Raw genomic sequence first — 15244 nt, forward strand, 5'->3', positions numbered from 1 at the left:
TGGAGCTCCAGAGCTATCGGTGGGATGGACCTGAAATCCAGGCAGGGTCGCGTTTGAAGATAGCCAGCTTGACACTTGATGTCGGATGAGTCCCCTTATGGAGCTTTTACCAAAAGTTGTTCCAAACTTCTGGAACTTCTTCCGGAAGTTCCTCTTGAGGATTCAAAGTGTGCCAAAACACTAATTCAAGGGTCTGGAATCTCCTAGATGGCTTTGGTATGTCTGGACTACAACTCCCACAAAGCACCTGGCCAAATCCTTCAAAGTCCACTGGACGCACTCCAGGGTGGGGACTCTTGGTGGAGATGATGCAAATGGGCTTTGTTAGCTTGTAGCTTGCAGGGCATCTACTCCTTAGGCACTCGGGCAAAAGCCTTGTGATGCCACAGAGTCCCACTGTGTGCAGCAGGTGCTGACCTGGTGAGTGCAGTTCTTTTGGTGCAGGCCAGGGAATTAGCAGGGCAGTCTTTCTTTTTCTTATCTCTACGGGCATCAGATCTCAGGAGCTATGCAGCTCTCCCATATTTATTCACAGTTTCTGGGCCTCAAGCAGGGGGGTACTCCTGACCAATGGGATGCAGAATGCTACCCACTCCAAAGTGTGGCATATTCTTGTACCAGAAAGCCCCATTCTCTCAAAAGCTAACATGGAAAAAGTCTCTCCAGAGGTGCTGTATCAGGCTAACCCAACCTAATGGTGCTGCTAATTTTCCTAAACACTACCCTTTTAACCCTCTCCCTAATCTCATTACTGGATCTCCTGTGTGGCTGGGTGTGGCAGGATATGAAGGTCAGCCGGTGCTGTTCTTAAGTGTCATTCTCCCTTTGAAGACCAATCTGGCTACCCCTTACCCTCTTCTTGTCATCTGCTCTGCAGCTTGAACTTCTCCACCCACAGGAAAGCCATTGACTATCGTGCAAGGCTTTTAACACCTCATTAAAGCAGCCTGGCCAGCATGGGAATGGGCTTGCCAATCAGGAGAGAGCAGGCGCAGAGCTGGATTTTGTCTCACAGAATAGAAAGTTTAATAACTGTGTTCCTGTAATAGGTAATATAAATCTAACAGTGGCAAGTTGTTGGATTTATCTCACTATTAATTTTATACATTAGAAGTATATTTTGGCATTGCTCCTGTCAATATTTATAGTAAATAAAATATAACAATGTTAGCTTATGGAGATCTTCACTACGATGGAGAAAATGGAATTGGCATTTTTTCTCTCACCAGGGCTTATAACTCATCTTTTATAATCTCCCTGCTTATAGTTACAAGGCACCCTACCTCAGAGACACCTAGGGGAGAACTTAGGGGTGACCTATATGTAGAAATAAGGTAGTGTGAGACTTTGGAAGTACCTTTAAATCCAAAGTCGAATTTGAACATAAATGTAATTGAAAGGCAGCCTGAAAGGCAATGCTGGCTTTAAAATGACAGTGGACAACACAGTAGTGCACACTTAAGTGCATTACGTCTCCTGAGTCTCTAATCCTACATGATGTACTAGGGACATATAACTAGGCTGTCAGTACCAATTATAATTACACCTAATGTGCAAATCTTTATAATCAGAGTACTGGCCCTGGTAAGCAGAGCCCAGAGCAGTCAGAGTCACTTACCAGCACTACCAAGCAAAAACATGGGGGTGATTAGTGCAACAAGGATGACTTTCTCACACACCATGTCACCACTCTTGAATTTACAGTTTCTAAATCCTGATATGGCATTCACTCTACAGCATCTGAAATGGGCGTTACTCTTTGCAGATTATAAATTTGTTATCACATACAACCCTCTTGAGTGACAAAATATAGAATTGAAAAGCAGTCTTACTGGGCAATATGTATGACCATTCTATTTTGCGAGTTGCAAATTGCAATGTTTTGCGACTCGCAATTTGCGTCTCACAAAATGGAACCTAGTACAGTGTCTCAGAAACTGTTTTTGATTACTAATGGGCTCGCTTAAGACCTACCTCATTAGTAATAAAGAGGTAGGTCACAATTTTCGACACCTTAGGAATCTCACATATCACATGGATTGTTGCCTGCTGGGGACGACAGACCACGATGTCTGTCTTTGCTTTTAAAAAAAAGCAAAAACATTTTTATCAAATGAGCCTGTTTTCCCTAAATAAAAATTACGTGTTTAAAAGAAAAAAATGAAACGTTTTCTTTTCATTTTTTAAGGACAGGCAGTGGTCCGTGAGACCATTGCCTGCTCTTAAAAATATTTTTGCATACATTCACAAAGGGTAAGGAGTCCCCTGGGTACCCCTTCCTGTTTGCGAGTGGCTTATCACCTACTTAAAATAGGTGGTAACTGTGATTGTCACAAAACAATCGTCCATACTAGAGCAACTTGCTATTATGAAGGGATGCACTTGGCACACCCCTTCTTAATAACGAGTTGCAAACCCTATTTTGCGAGTCGGTAATCGGTTACTGACTCGCAAAATAGGGTTTGTACATAATACAACTCTTTTTACCGGTCGCAAATAGGCTGATACCCCATTTGAAAACGCTAAAAAGGGTTGTACATCCTTTGTTCAAGTCCGAACTAGATGTGATACTCAATGAGACAATCAGTGCCAGCTGACTGCTTATTTTACAACCAAAATAGTCAAACGGGTGGTGGCAGTGGTGGACTTTGATGCAGTCTTGCTGCAGGTGCAGAAGGAAACAGTGAACATTGATGTCCCCACATGGCTAACATGGAAGAAAGACTGATTCTGAAGGAATGGGCTTTTGTATCAGGATCAAGCTCTATACTTCCAAATAAATTATTATGACAACTGCCACCAGATGACTCCAAAATGACTACTCAGCTGGGTATATTTGAAGCTTCAGGTAGGGGCTAAAGGTATTTTTGTGGCCATTGTCCTCTCAGATGCCTGTAGATACATTTCCAGTGAACACCATTTGTGTCCAAGAGCTCCCATACACAGCTTGTGCTTTGTTACAACCAGCACCCAATCAGCTTATACAGTGGCATATCATTTATTTTGGTTGGCAAAATTTGTAAACAACAACTACAAACATGTTTCCCTTGAGATGGCACCTTCTTTTGCTTTTATAAGTTTCACTCAAATGCTCTGTCATTTGATCTGCCCAACTCCCAAATGAAATCCACAGTGCAGGAACAACACAAAAAAATGTGCAAAGTGTTTTGCAAAATGTGTTGTAGCTCATTCATGCCATAACAACTTACAAACAGTATGTGGATAGAAAATGCTTTTCTGTGTAAAGTTACGTTGTTTGAGACAACGTTTTTATTTCTACCAACTGTGATGGCAGTGTTGTGTCAGATTGACATCAGCCATGATACCACACAAAACATCTGAATAAGTCTATTGCAGTCATGGATATATGACCAGTATAGTGGGAAGCATCCATAAAAATATAACAACCCGCGTTTGACACATATCGCACTAAAGGCCAGATGTACGAAGAATCGATTTAGAAAAAGTTGGTTCAAATTGTGCAACGATTTTTTGAGCAAAATAATTCTGATTTTGAAAACTGAGCTATGTTCCATTAGGTCGGTCAGCAAAATCACCATCCAGAGCAGGCAGCAATTCAAGCTACCTCATTACTATTCATGAGATATGTTGCAAATTTGCAATTCACTCTTACTGGATGCCACCACAGAGATGGAAGCCTGTGATTGCATTTAAATAAATTATATTTTTAAATGCAGTCCATTTTCCTTATTTGAAAAAGGAGTGTTTTTAGAGAAAAAAATATTTTTGGTAAATAGAATAAGAGGTGTAACCGGCTTCCTGCCAACTCTTAAACAAATGTTTCTTCCACATTCTTAAAGGGGAAGGCTTCTCAGAGAACCTCTACCCCTATACGAATGTATGGGTTACTAACTCCATTGAGAAGTCGGTAACCAATTATGGGCATATGCATAAAAAATCGGTAATACAAGTCCTTATTAGCGAAAAATAAGGAATCGCTAATAAGGACTCGCATACCGCGAGGCATCAACAGATTCGGTATTAAATACCGAATCGGTAAAATTCGCTAAATAAATCCGAACCCACGTCTGCGAGACTACAAAATAAAGAATAGCAAATACCGAATTAGCAAATACCGAATCGGTATTTGCGATTTCGGTATTTGCGATTTCGCAAAAATACCCGGCGCGTCTGAAGCAGGCTGATGACATCACAATCAGGAAGTAACGCAGCCCATGCATCATTCAGTTCCCGGAGGAGCTCAGAGGAGGAGGCTGAGCACAGGAGCAGAGGAGTGATACAGTGCCAGCACAAACCAGATATTGCACAGCATTCGAGGATGGAGAAGGATGCACCCCAGGACAAGGACATGCCCAGGAAGAGGAAACAAAAGTTTTCTGACAAAGAACTTGAACTACTCATTGAGTGGGTGAGCAGCAAACATGACAGGCTGTTTGGCAAGCTGTCCCTGAAGGTGCCTGAGGCAGAGAAGCGAAAGATGTGGCTGGGCAACAAGGAGAAGGTGAATGTTGTAGGAGTCACCCAATGCAGCATAGACGATCTAAAAAAGAGGTGGTATGACCTCAGGAAAAGGGCAAAGGAGAGGATTGCAGAAAGGGTGAAGGATGCAGCTGGCACAGGAGGGGGAACATCGAACATCACACTAAACACAGCCCTCGAGGACCTCGTTGAGGCTACCATTGAGCCTGAAGCTGTTGTGGGGGTCACCCAATTGGATACTTCCGGTGCTGCGGCAGGAGGACAAGGTAACATGTATGCCAGTTCAGATATGCAGCGTGTTGTCAACCCCTGCCCATTCCCCTAGGCCAAACACAGTGCATATGTAGCCGTGCCTAACGCATATCCCCTCACCAGAGTGTTGCATCATGGGAATTGTAGTCATATCCAAGTATGGGCAAAATTTGCGAATTGGCGGTCCGCGAAATCGCACGAAAGCGAATTTGCGATCCGCAGAATACGCGAATTCGTACGAATTTGCGGATTTCTTTTTTTTGCGTGTTCGCGCGTTTTATTTGCTTATTCGTGGACCGCTTGCAGCGCACCGACCGCGAGATTGCCCATGCGGTCGTACATGGGCGCGGCCATCTTGCGTGCGTTGCATATTTCCGTTTCCGGGCGCTATTGGCAATGTCACGTTGTGTGCGGCACGCTATTACGAGTTTGCGCGTGTAAAAATCGCGTGAACTTACCCACGCGGTCCTCAATGGGCGCGGCCATCTTGTTTTTCATTCATTGCTATGGTTCTGTGCATGCTTTCTAATCCTCCTTTCATCTGTGCAAGCCTTTGTTTCTTTGGACTTTTTTTAATCTTTTCTACTCTATATCTATCCCTCTTTTTTTCTAGATCTATATTTTGTGGGGTTTTTTCAACTTTTCGTTACTTTTAAAGCTACTTTTTTAAACTTTTTTTTTCTTTACTTTTTCCCTATTCTTTCCTTTTTTTTCTTTCTGCTGTACAGGACCATGGCAAAGGGAGCCGGGAAGGAGAAGGGGAAGGGTCCCGCACCCCATACCCGGCTCCCTTGCGGGCGGTTACGAGGGGAGGAAGTGATGGCCAGGGAGACATTCAGCGCGGTGGAGGTGGCCGCAGTGATCTTTTATGTGCAGCGCCACCTCCCCAAGACCGTGGCAGCAGGGGGCAGGATCGCGGCAGGGTATGGCCTCCGGGTGCATCGTCAGCTGTGGGAAAAGGTGTGCAGGGCCATGCGGAGGGAGTCAGGGGTCCGGCGCACCTACCAGCAAGCGACGCACCGGTCGTCGGACATCCTTGACCGCGAGCAGGACCTGCTCCACCTGCTCGGTGTGGAGATCCCTGGCCTTGGTGAGTAGCTATTTAATAACTACTTTGTTTTCTTCTGATCTGTGTTATAGAAGAGCAAGAATGCCGCCAATTCGATTACATTGCAGGTTAATTAACGTTTAAATAGCTTCTGTGATTGCAGGTGCTCGCCTGCTCAGTGGCGTTGCTACTATGCTTACTTGTTTGCAACTTTGTGCTCATTTGGCCTGAATATGTATATGTGTAGTACTTTACAGAACTACGTAATGCTAGAGAGACTAGAGACTCAAGTCTAATCCTTCCTTTGTACTCCTGCTGCCACTAAGAAGAAGAGATAGTGATGGATTGATAGGTTCAGGTTGAGTATACTATGACTTGTTATTTGGTCTGCAATCATGATGACGGACTGTGTCTGTCACGTCGCGTGCTGCTGAGTGCTGGCAGTCGTAGTAGAACCTTTTTGTTGTTGGTTTAGTTAGTGATTTACATAACTCTCCAAGTCTCTGCGAATCCAGCAATACTGTACTAGTATCCTCCTAGTTGACCAGATCAGATAGGTCAATACACGTAGAGCAATTCTTGCTAATTTGTTTCCCCGAGATAATTTAGGATTGTGGTCAAAGAAATCAAATATTTCCAAAAAACAATCATCCATGTTTGTGTTTATTTCATGATCATCAGCACCTCCCAGGGGCAAGAGGACAGCACCACCCCAGACTCTGGCGGAACAGAGTGGGCAGGAGGAACGGTCCACTGCAGGCTCTTCTGCTGGCCCCAGTAAGTAGTTCTGTTGTTAATATAATTATACTTCCCTAACTCTATTTTTTACAAAATAGTCTTTGATTTCCTCGTACACTACCATCACTCTCTGTGCTACTACTATTTACTATTATTTCGGAGTCAGTCTGTGTAGGTAGCTAAGCTTGCCTAGTTGGCAAACGGTGTTAAACAAAACTCTGATCCAGCAATAGCGCTAGGGGCACTCAGTGCAGTCCTCTGGGTTGCCCTTGCTGTCTATTCTTAATGTTAGTGCTTTGACAATTTCCTACAACAAAATGTCAATGTCCACCAAGAATAAGCTAGTAGTTGTCTTTTTGATTTGATAGTAGCACATACCATACCGCTAGTGTTTCAGGGACTATTCTGCACATACAGAAGTATGGACAAGAGAAATAGGACATTGTTGATGATAGATGCATTTCGACTTTCCACATACCTCAGTCAGAAGTAACTGTGCGGGACTCGGGAGCCCTCACCTTGTTGGAACTTCAAGTCCTCCTGGTGGTGATGAGGAGTAGTTGGTTCTGTCTGTAATTATAAAAATGTTGCACGTTAAAGAGCAAGCATTCATCAGTTGTGCCAAAAAGAGTTGCATGTTATGGCTAAGCATTTAAGTTAACACCCTCCCCAAAACCGTGACTTCTTTTCACTCCCAATAATTAAAAATTGTTTAACATTTTCTCTTCCATTACGAGACGAAGTAGGGGGTGATGTATGGCATCTAAAAATATGACATGTTTTTTCTAGGCGTCACAACATCTGATGCAGCACTTGCCACCACCTGTGCCAGCAGCGCGGAGGGGTCTACTCAAGCGGCGGCGCCACCAGGAGGAGCTGAGGGGGATGGCTCAGCAGCGGCAGACGGTGGTAAGTTATTATTATACTCCTTACTTATTGACATTTCAGAGTAGGCTCGCAAAGGAGTGTATGATGTACTGTACAGTAGAAAGTACACTACTACAAGTACACTGTACTGTTAAGAACAGTTGCTGATTTAGAATTACATTTTTTTTAGCCAATCACGGAGAAGACAGTCACCCTTGACTTAGCAATAGCATTAGCGGTGGTAGTTCTCGAGTAAGCAATGGCCCCCTCTATTTGACTTCAAATCAGCTGGGAAACTTTTATCGTGAAGCCAAGTCATATCAGATGAACTTGAGGGATGTGATGAACGAAAAGGGAAAAAACTTAGGGTCAATGAAAGGACTAGCGAGTCGTTACATTTATGACTAAAGAATGATACGTGTTTTTGAATGCAGGCGGAGGTGGCTGATAGGAAGGAATCAGATGCATGGCTGCTTGAAGCAAGGATGGTTGGAGGAGAAAGAAAAAATGACTGCCTGTGTGGGTCAATCGGAAAATTCATGTGTGGTGTGCATTGCAATATATCATTTGGGTGAAACTCAAATGCAAGTCAAGAAGACGGTTGTTTACCAAATAAAATGAAAAGGGTGTTATTTGGTTGTTGAGAAAAAGTAAAGTTGTTACAGTTGAGACATTAAGAAGAATGATAGACGTTTACTTTGGAAGCCTGGATGATATCTTCTTCCTCATACATAGCAGAGGTGTATATGGAGCAGACGCTTGGTGCATGAAGAGTGTTACTTTGTTCGAACAGCATGTCTGTGTCAGAGTAGCAAAGCAGAGGAAATCCAAATCCTACAAGTTGTGATTGTTCTGAAACTCTCCCTTGCCTAAAGTAACAGTACAGTAGTTTACATATATTGTGTATGTATTGTATAGTTGACAATTATATCAAGTCAAGTCCCTTCCTCCGGCAATTATGGTTACCACACTCACTTCCTATGTTCATAATTTTCTTTCTGCTGTGTTAATCATGGGTGGACTATCGCTGTTGTTCACTCAATCTATCAGAATAAAGCACCTAAAGTCATGCATCACATAAGCAAAGAGATCATGTGATCGGCTGGAGACATGATCAGAAATTAATAATCTTCATTTTCCTTTTGTAGTACTGAAGGCCCAGGGGGGGGCAGTGCAAAATATAGATTACATTGAGCAGTAGCCCTTGATGTAACCGAGTATGGCCAGTGCCACCCCTATACAAAAGTAAGAGCTTCCCTATCCCCGCCTGCATATACTGCTTAAAGTAATCCATGCAAGTCTGCGTCATCATGGCTTATGTCTCTTTTTCTTGGGTGCAAGCTGACTGAGCTGGTATTATGCCGGCTACCACAAGTTCACGTACAAGTAATTTCTTTCGCAGAAGTAGAGAAAAAAAGACGAACACTGGTGTACTCTCTGACTATGTATTGAGTCCATAGTGCTGCCTGGTAGTAGAATTCCTGAAACTCCCACTGTTACAGGCCTACAAAGACGGCGGAAAGATACATGCCAAAATGTTATACTGTGCTTGCAAATTGCTGGTGTTACTGTGAGACAACTTTCTGTTGAATTATTTTGTGTTATTGTTAAAGAGTATTGGTAACATTATTTTTCTTTCTTTCTTCATATAGATGCTCCCAAAAAGCTCACCAGAGGGGAGATGACTTTCCCGGCCAGGGCCCGGAAGATGGAGTGGAATTTTGCCGGCTGTGGGCTCGGGAGAACAAGGAGGGAACGTCACCAACCTCCTCCAGCACTGCCACCGTGTCCAACAGGCAGCAGCCTCCATCCCACCGCCGGGCTCGGACAGCCCTCCGCCGCCGCTCAGCTGCAAGACCATCAGCAGCTGGCCCCCTCAGAGCCTGGAAGGCACGCATGCGCCGCCTAAGCTTAAGAGTGGACTACCTGGAGCGCAAGTTGGACGACCTTGAAAAGCAGCCCCGGAACCACCGCAAGGACCGCCTGCCCAAACACCGCCGGAAGTTACTCTGTCCCTTGCCCCTTTTTTAAAGATTGTTGGGGGTGGTGGGAATCGAGAGTTGGGGATTATTTATTTTTGGACTACTTCAAACGGACAATTGTTTGGGTTAGGGAGGGGTGGGACTAGTTTATTTTTGTTAGGGGAAATACATTATTCATTTTACATACTTCAACATAGTGTACGCTTTGATCTTCTTTTGTGGGGTGGTGGGCGGGAGTTACGGCACGTTTGGTTTTCCTCAAAATTACCAGCATGAATTATCTAAAACGTCCAAAAATGCCACTAGCAGAGTTAGTGAATTCAATTGGCCTACTAGTACCTTACTTATACTATCAGTCTCTCCTCCGCATCCTAGCCCATCTTTCTAACTCCCCAAAATGCTTATCTTACCTGTGATTCGTGTTTGAGAATAGAGCTAGGCACAGCGCTGGCTGCATGGCAAATGGCGATTACACCATCCTGGACCGAAATTCCGTTGTTGTGGTTTTAGTAGTAGGAGTGGTACCACACTAGCAGTAGCAGCATATGAAAAACAAAGTACAAAAATGAGACATTGAGTGGCCTGAGAGGAGTATTAGAACAGTAGCCTAAGCAATGCTGAAGATAAGTATGGGGAAAAAAGAATTGCATGGATGATTATGGCTACAACAAGTACAGTGACACAGCAGCGTAACACAACAAGTCTTCTTGACATGTAGGAGGATGATGTTGACGATGGATCCAATTGATGGTGGGCTGAAATTCAGAATTTATTTTAAAATACTTATTGTTGTTTTTTTACCCAGAAATACAATATCCTAGGATTCATCTAGCTACCTTAAAATTGAGTTGGGGAGGTTGCTTGCACCTTATCCTCCCCAGCAAGTGTGTGGAATTATTGTTGTAATTTACTCACACCTCAATGAAAACCACACAGCCCGGGGGAAGAGGGTTAGGGTTTGAAACTTGGATGGGAATGGGGTTTGTGGGTAAAGTTTTGTGGAGAGAGGAAAAAAAACACAACATGGACAAACAACAAATGAAGCTAAACAAATCTTTGGATACAAAGCTATTCATAAATCTTTTAATGGACATAAAGGAAGTGCATGCACTACTGCATGCATGAAGTTGTTTTCTAAATGGATAGGTTTTTGTAAAGTAAGTAGTACTTTCTACAATGTACTATGAAGAAACAACAATGTGGCAGTACAGGGCTGCAGTAATTACGTAATTTCACTTGCCTATCTGCCCTCAGAGAGAAGAACCACTTCGTACATTAAATTAGTTATAGCAAATAAAAAAGTATAAAATGGCTGGAGGGATGAATTGAAGCAGAGAGCAAACAAATGCACAGTGTCACACTCACAGTAGTTCACAGCAATAACATTACTTAAAAGATAAGTCGAAATGAAGATGGATACTGTAACTGTATGTTGTTGTAGTTGTCCTGTTGAATTTGGGAAGTTGCATGCATCCAGCCATTCCTCTTTCGCGGTACTCCTCCATTCCATGTGACGCTCCGCCGATCAATGTTGGGAAGCAGAAGACACCTTGTCCACTGACTGCCTGGCGGATGCTGAATTGTGGGTTGCTAAGCCTGAGGTCATCCTTTTTGTCATTGCACAGGGTAAAAGCCGGCCTGTAATTGTTTTTTTTTTTTTTTTTTTTTTTTTAATCGAACCTTTATTTGTAGCAAATCAGAGTACAGAGATGGGCCTACAACCATCTCGACCGACCGCTAGTAAATTCAAAACATTGCAAGCGATAAGCATTGTGGCAACAATTCAAGATACAGGATAATACAGTAACAATACAGAATTCGAATGCGGCATAGCAGCTCGAGTAAGGATATGAAAGGTTCATTTTACTAACAAACATTTTAGAACAAAACGAAGCGTCACGCAGTCACACGCATTCCCATGATAGTGCTTAAAGCAGGATAAATGAAACAGTGTCTATATGATGATGGGGGCCCCAGGGGACAAATCATACATAACAGGAGAAGCAAAGGCACAGCCCCAGCATACAACAGGTCCAAACCCACCCCTCAGCGCCATACACACCGCAAGAAACACAGGCAACGACGACAACTGAGAAAAAGGAAAACTAAAGGGCCATAATAATGAACACAAACATACGCCCCACCCGCAACCCCCCACCCTGCACACCCGCAGAAGGTCATGGCCTACCCCCCAGCCGCGTGCCTGTCGCCCTAATAGAACCCGAAATATAGAAAGATAGAAAAGAAGGAAAACAAAGAGAAAAAGAAAGAAAGAAATGGAGGAGGACCCCCAGTGCGCCGCTCGGCCCCGTCCTGCACCCCAACACTACGAAAATCCCAAAACCGAGGCAATACCACAGAGAAGATCAATAGAGTCTGGGTACAGAGACAAAGAAATAGCAATCACAAATATCCACGACACCGCCCGTCAATAATAAAGCAAATAGAGGACAGGCCACCTCATCCCTGACCCTGTCTGGTAAGAATACTGCCTGAAATTCTATCAATAAGCAATGGGAAGCACAGTCTCGAAGGTCCAAACAGGATAGACGGGCCCGGACGGATCAAGGCCATAAAAAAGCATAATAATTCAAAGCCACCCTAATACAGACAGTAAAGATAAGGCAACCACAGCGCCGGTCCCAGGAACTTCCAAAAGCTGACACAAAAGAACAGCATCCAAGAGGAGAAAGTCAAACAGTCTGGCCATGGCCACGAACACTCGGGGCCAGTCCACGAAGGAAAACAGCGCTCCACTCCCATCCGCCGGTCAAACATGGGCCTCAAGGACAAAGTCATACTGGCGATCAAGACGGCCAGCACGGGCAAAGAAGTCCGGGCTCCAAGCGGTCCGAGGAGTCTCCGAGAAACCGAAACCTTCCCCACAGAGACAGCAGAATGGTCAGCGGCCGACTCCCGGAGTAGGACCATGGTTGACATAGGTAGCGGAACAGCGATGGCGTCTAGTCTCATACCCAGGACTCGGGCGTAGCAATCAACAGTCTCCTGCAAAGTCATTAAGGCAGCCAACACATCTCAAGGTGTGAACTCCGTCGTGCGATGCGGGCATCCCTGTCCCATCTCTGCAACAGCCGCCCGGCCCGGACGTGAGCCGCGAAGAAAGGCGCCAGCCGCCATCTTGAGCCGATCGGCGCCGGTCCCCTGCACAGATCCAGGGAGTGGGCCGCACCGTGGGGACACCGCAGGATGCATCTCCAGGACAAACAAATTGTGGGGCAGGGTCCAGAAAGGAGAGCCACCAAAAGGCTAAAGTCCCGCCGGGCCCCGGGAGGCGCCCACCTATAACAGAGCGATCTCCAGTTATGCCTGGGCAACAAACGTTTGGGAGGGGGCAGGAGTCAAGCGCCCCTTCCGATCCCACGCCGCCACTCTGTCCGACGAGGGTCCACGACGATCAGTTCGTGTCGTTACCGTTGGCAGCGGTCGGTCAGAACATCGGCCCCCACCAGCGAGGCGCCGCTCCACCCTCGACGGCCGTCGATGCTGCGGCCGAGGTCGAAGGCCCCGCCTAATCAACGCCCCGGTTCCACCATCACACAGGGCCGCAAAGCAGACGGGGAGAATTCTCAGGGTCGGCGGCACGTAGACGCTCCGGAAGCAGACGGTAGGTGTTCGCTGTCTCTCCGGAGGCAAAGGAGAGCACTTTGGGTCAGGATATTCAGCAGGATAGTCGTGTGGGGCAAAGGGGCTCGCGGAGCCGAGCGACTATGCGGCCATTTCAGACGGCTGCTTGGCTCCTCCATCCCGGCCTGTAATTGTTGATGGGAAAACAGGAAGTTATATTTAAACACCACGGAGAAAAAAATATGATGTGTAGTGCAAAAATAACACTTTCAGTTTCAGAGTCGACAGTATTACAAAACATACAAGCATCATTTCGAAAGTGCGTACTTTGAGTCTCCTTTTCAAGGATAAATAAGTGTGGGCGAAATTTGCAGATCTTTCCCCTCAAGCTATGTGTAAAGTGGAAACAGCGATTTCAGAACCCTAACACTAACTCTAACCATAACCCTAACTCTAACCCTAGGCCCTAACCCCCCTTTTCCACCATGGATTTAGTCCAAACCACTTGATTCCGATATTAGATCTTCCCAGCAATGCCCCAAGACCCGCCAACCCACCCGCAAAAAAAGTCGAAGACCCCCAAACAGGCAAAAAGCAAAAATAGAAAAACGGGGACTTAGAAATATTTAGGCTTAGTTCCAAAATCACTCCATGCGCGCTCTGCAGATAGGCCCTAACTCCCATTTCCAACCATGGATTTTCTTCAAACCACTAGCAATCAAAACTATCCATACCCAGCGTTCCTCCAAGACCCCCCAAGCCCCCCTAAACACCAGGAAACCCCCCAAGCAGCCCCCCAAAAACACGAAAGTGAGCGAAAACTCTGAAAAGTGAAAAACTTTTTAACCATGGATTTTCTCCAAAACTCTTTTATCCGGTATTAGACCTTCCCAGCAATGCCCCAGACCCATTAACCCAGGCGAAAACAAGTTTAACATCCCCAAACAGCCAAAAAGCAAAACCGGAAAAAGTGACACTTAGAAATATTTATGCCTAGTTCCAAAATCACTCCATGCGCGCTCTGCAGCTAGGCCCTAACTCCCCTTTGCCACCATGGATTTTCTTCAAACCACTTGCAATCAAAACTATCCATACCCAGCGTTGCTCCAAGACCCCCCAACCCACCCCCCCAAACACCAGGAACCCACCCAAATAGCCCCCAAAAACAAGTAAGTGAGCAAAAACGGAAAAACTTTTTCACCATGGATTTTGTCAAAACCACTTGATTCCGACATTAGACCTTCCCAGTAATGCCCCAACACCCACCAACCCACCCGCAAAAAAGCAGAACCCCCCCCAAACAGGCAAAAAGCAAAAATGGAAAATCTCATACTTCTAATATTTCCAGCCTTCTTTCAATTCTGTCCAAACGCGCTCTGCAGCTAGGCCATAACTCCCCTTTTCCACCATGGATTTCCTTAAAAACAAATGCAATCAAAATTAGACTGTGCCAGCAGTGCTCCCAGACCCCCCGACCCAGCACCGCAAATCTAGAACACCCCCAAAGAGACCCCAAAAACCTGCAATACTGGTATATTCAAAACATGGCAAATTACGCTGTTCACAAAAAACACAAAAAACAAACAGCAATTGGTTTCAACAGAGACAGACAGCCATTGCTGTCCACTGCATGCCATCTTCTCATTATTCATTACCTGTTCTACTTTTTGTCCGCAACTTCTTCGGAAAGTGAGGGCCCACAGGGCAGCCTCTCCTGTCAATATCAGAAGTAAGTCTGTCAACAATCAGCAAGCATGTAGTCAGTCAGTAATTTCAGTCCCACTTGAGGGGACTCGTCTACAAAGACAAAGTTTATTTATTCTCCATAATCCATCCATCTGCCTTGAGGGAAATGGATAGGGGGAGTCTGGAGGAGGAGGATAGAGAAGCATGATTGAGTTGTGAACTTATGAACATCAGGAATGCAGACTGCGGCACCTTCAAATCAATAAGGAAAATAGGATGAAGACAGTGCTGATGATGGACTTGTGATTAGGTGATTAGAGTGTTGTTGTGGTAAAAGTTGCAAAACAACGAAAGACACACAGGAATAAAAGTGAATAAGTACGAAAAAAAAGGAAGTAATTTTCAGGCCTCAGTGTCAGGGAAGTAGAGCTCGTCCTCAAAGTCTATGAATTGAGACGGGAGTAGGTCAGGTGACAGAGAAGAACTTCCGTCGGCGTCACCTAAGTCGGTGTCCTCTTCTTCCTGCGTGCATTCACGTATTTTGTAATCGGGTGGTATGAAGTGCTGATTCATCTTGATTATTGTTAACCTCTCCACATTTTTGGGCAAGAGGCGGGTCCTTTTT

The sequence above is a fragment of the Lissotriton helveticus genome, chromosome 6 (assembly GCF_964261635.1).
Source record: "Lissotriton helveticus chromosome 6, aLisHel1.1, whole genome shotgun sequence".
Lineage (NCBI taxonomy): Eukaryota > Metazoa > Chordata > Amphibia > Caudata > Salamandridae > Lissotriton > Lissotriton helveticus.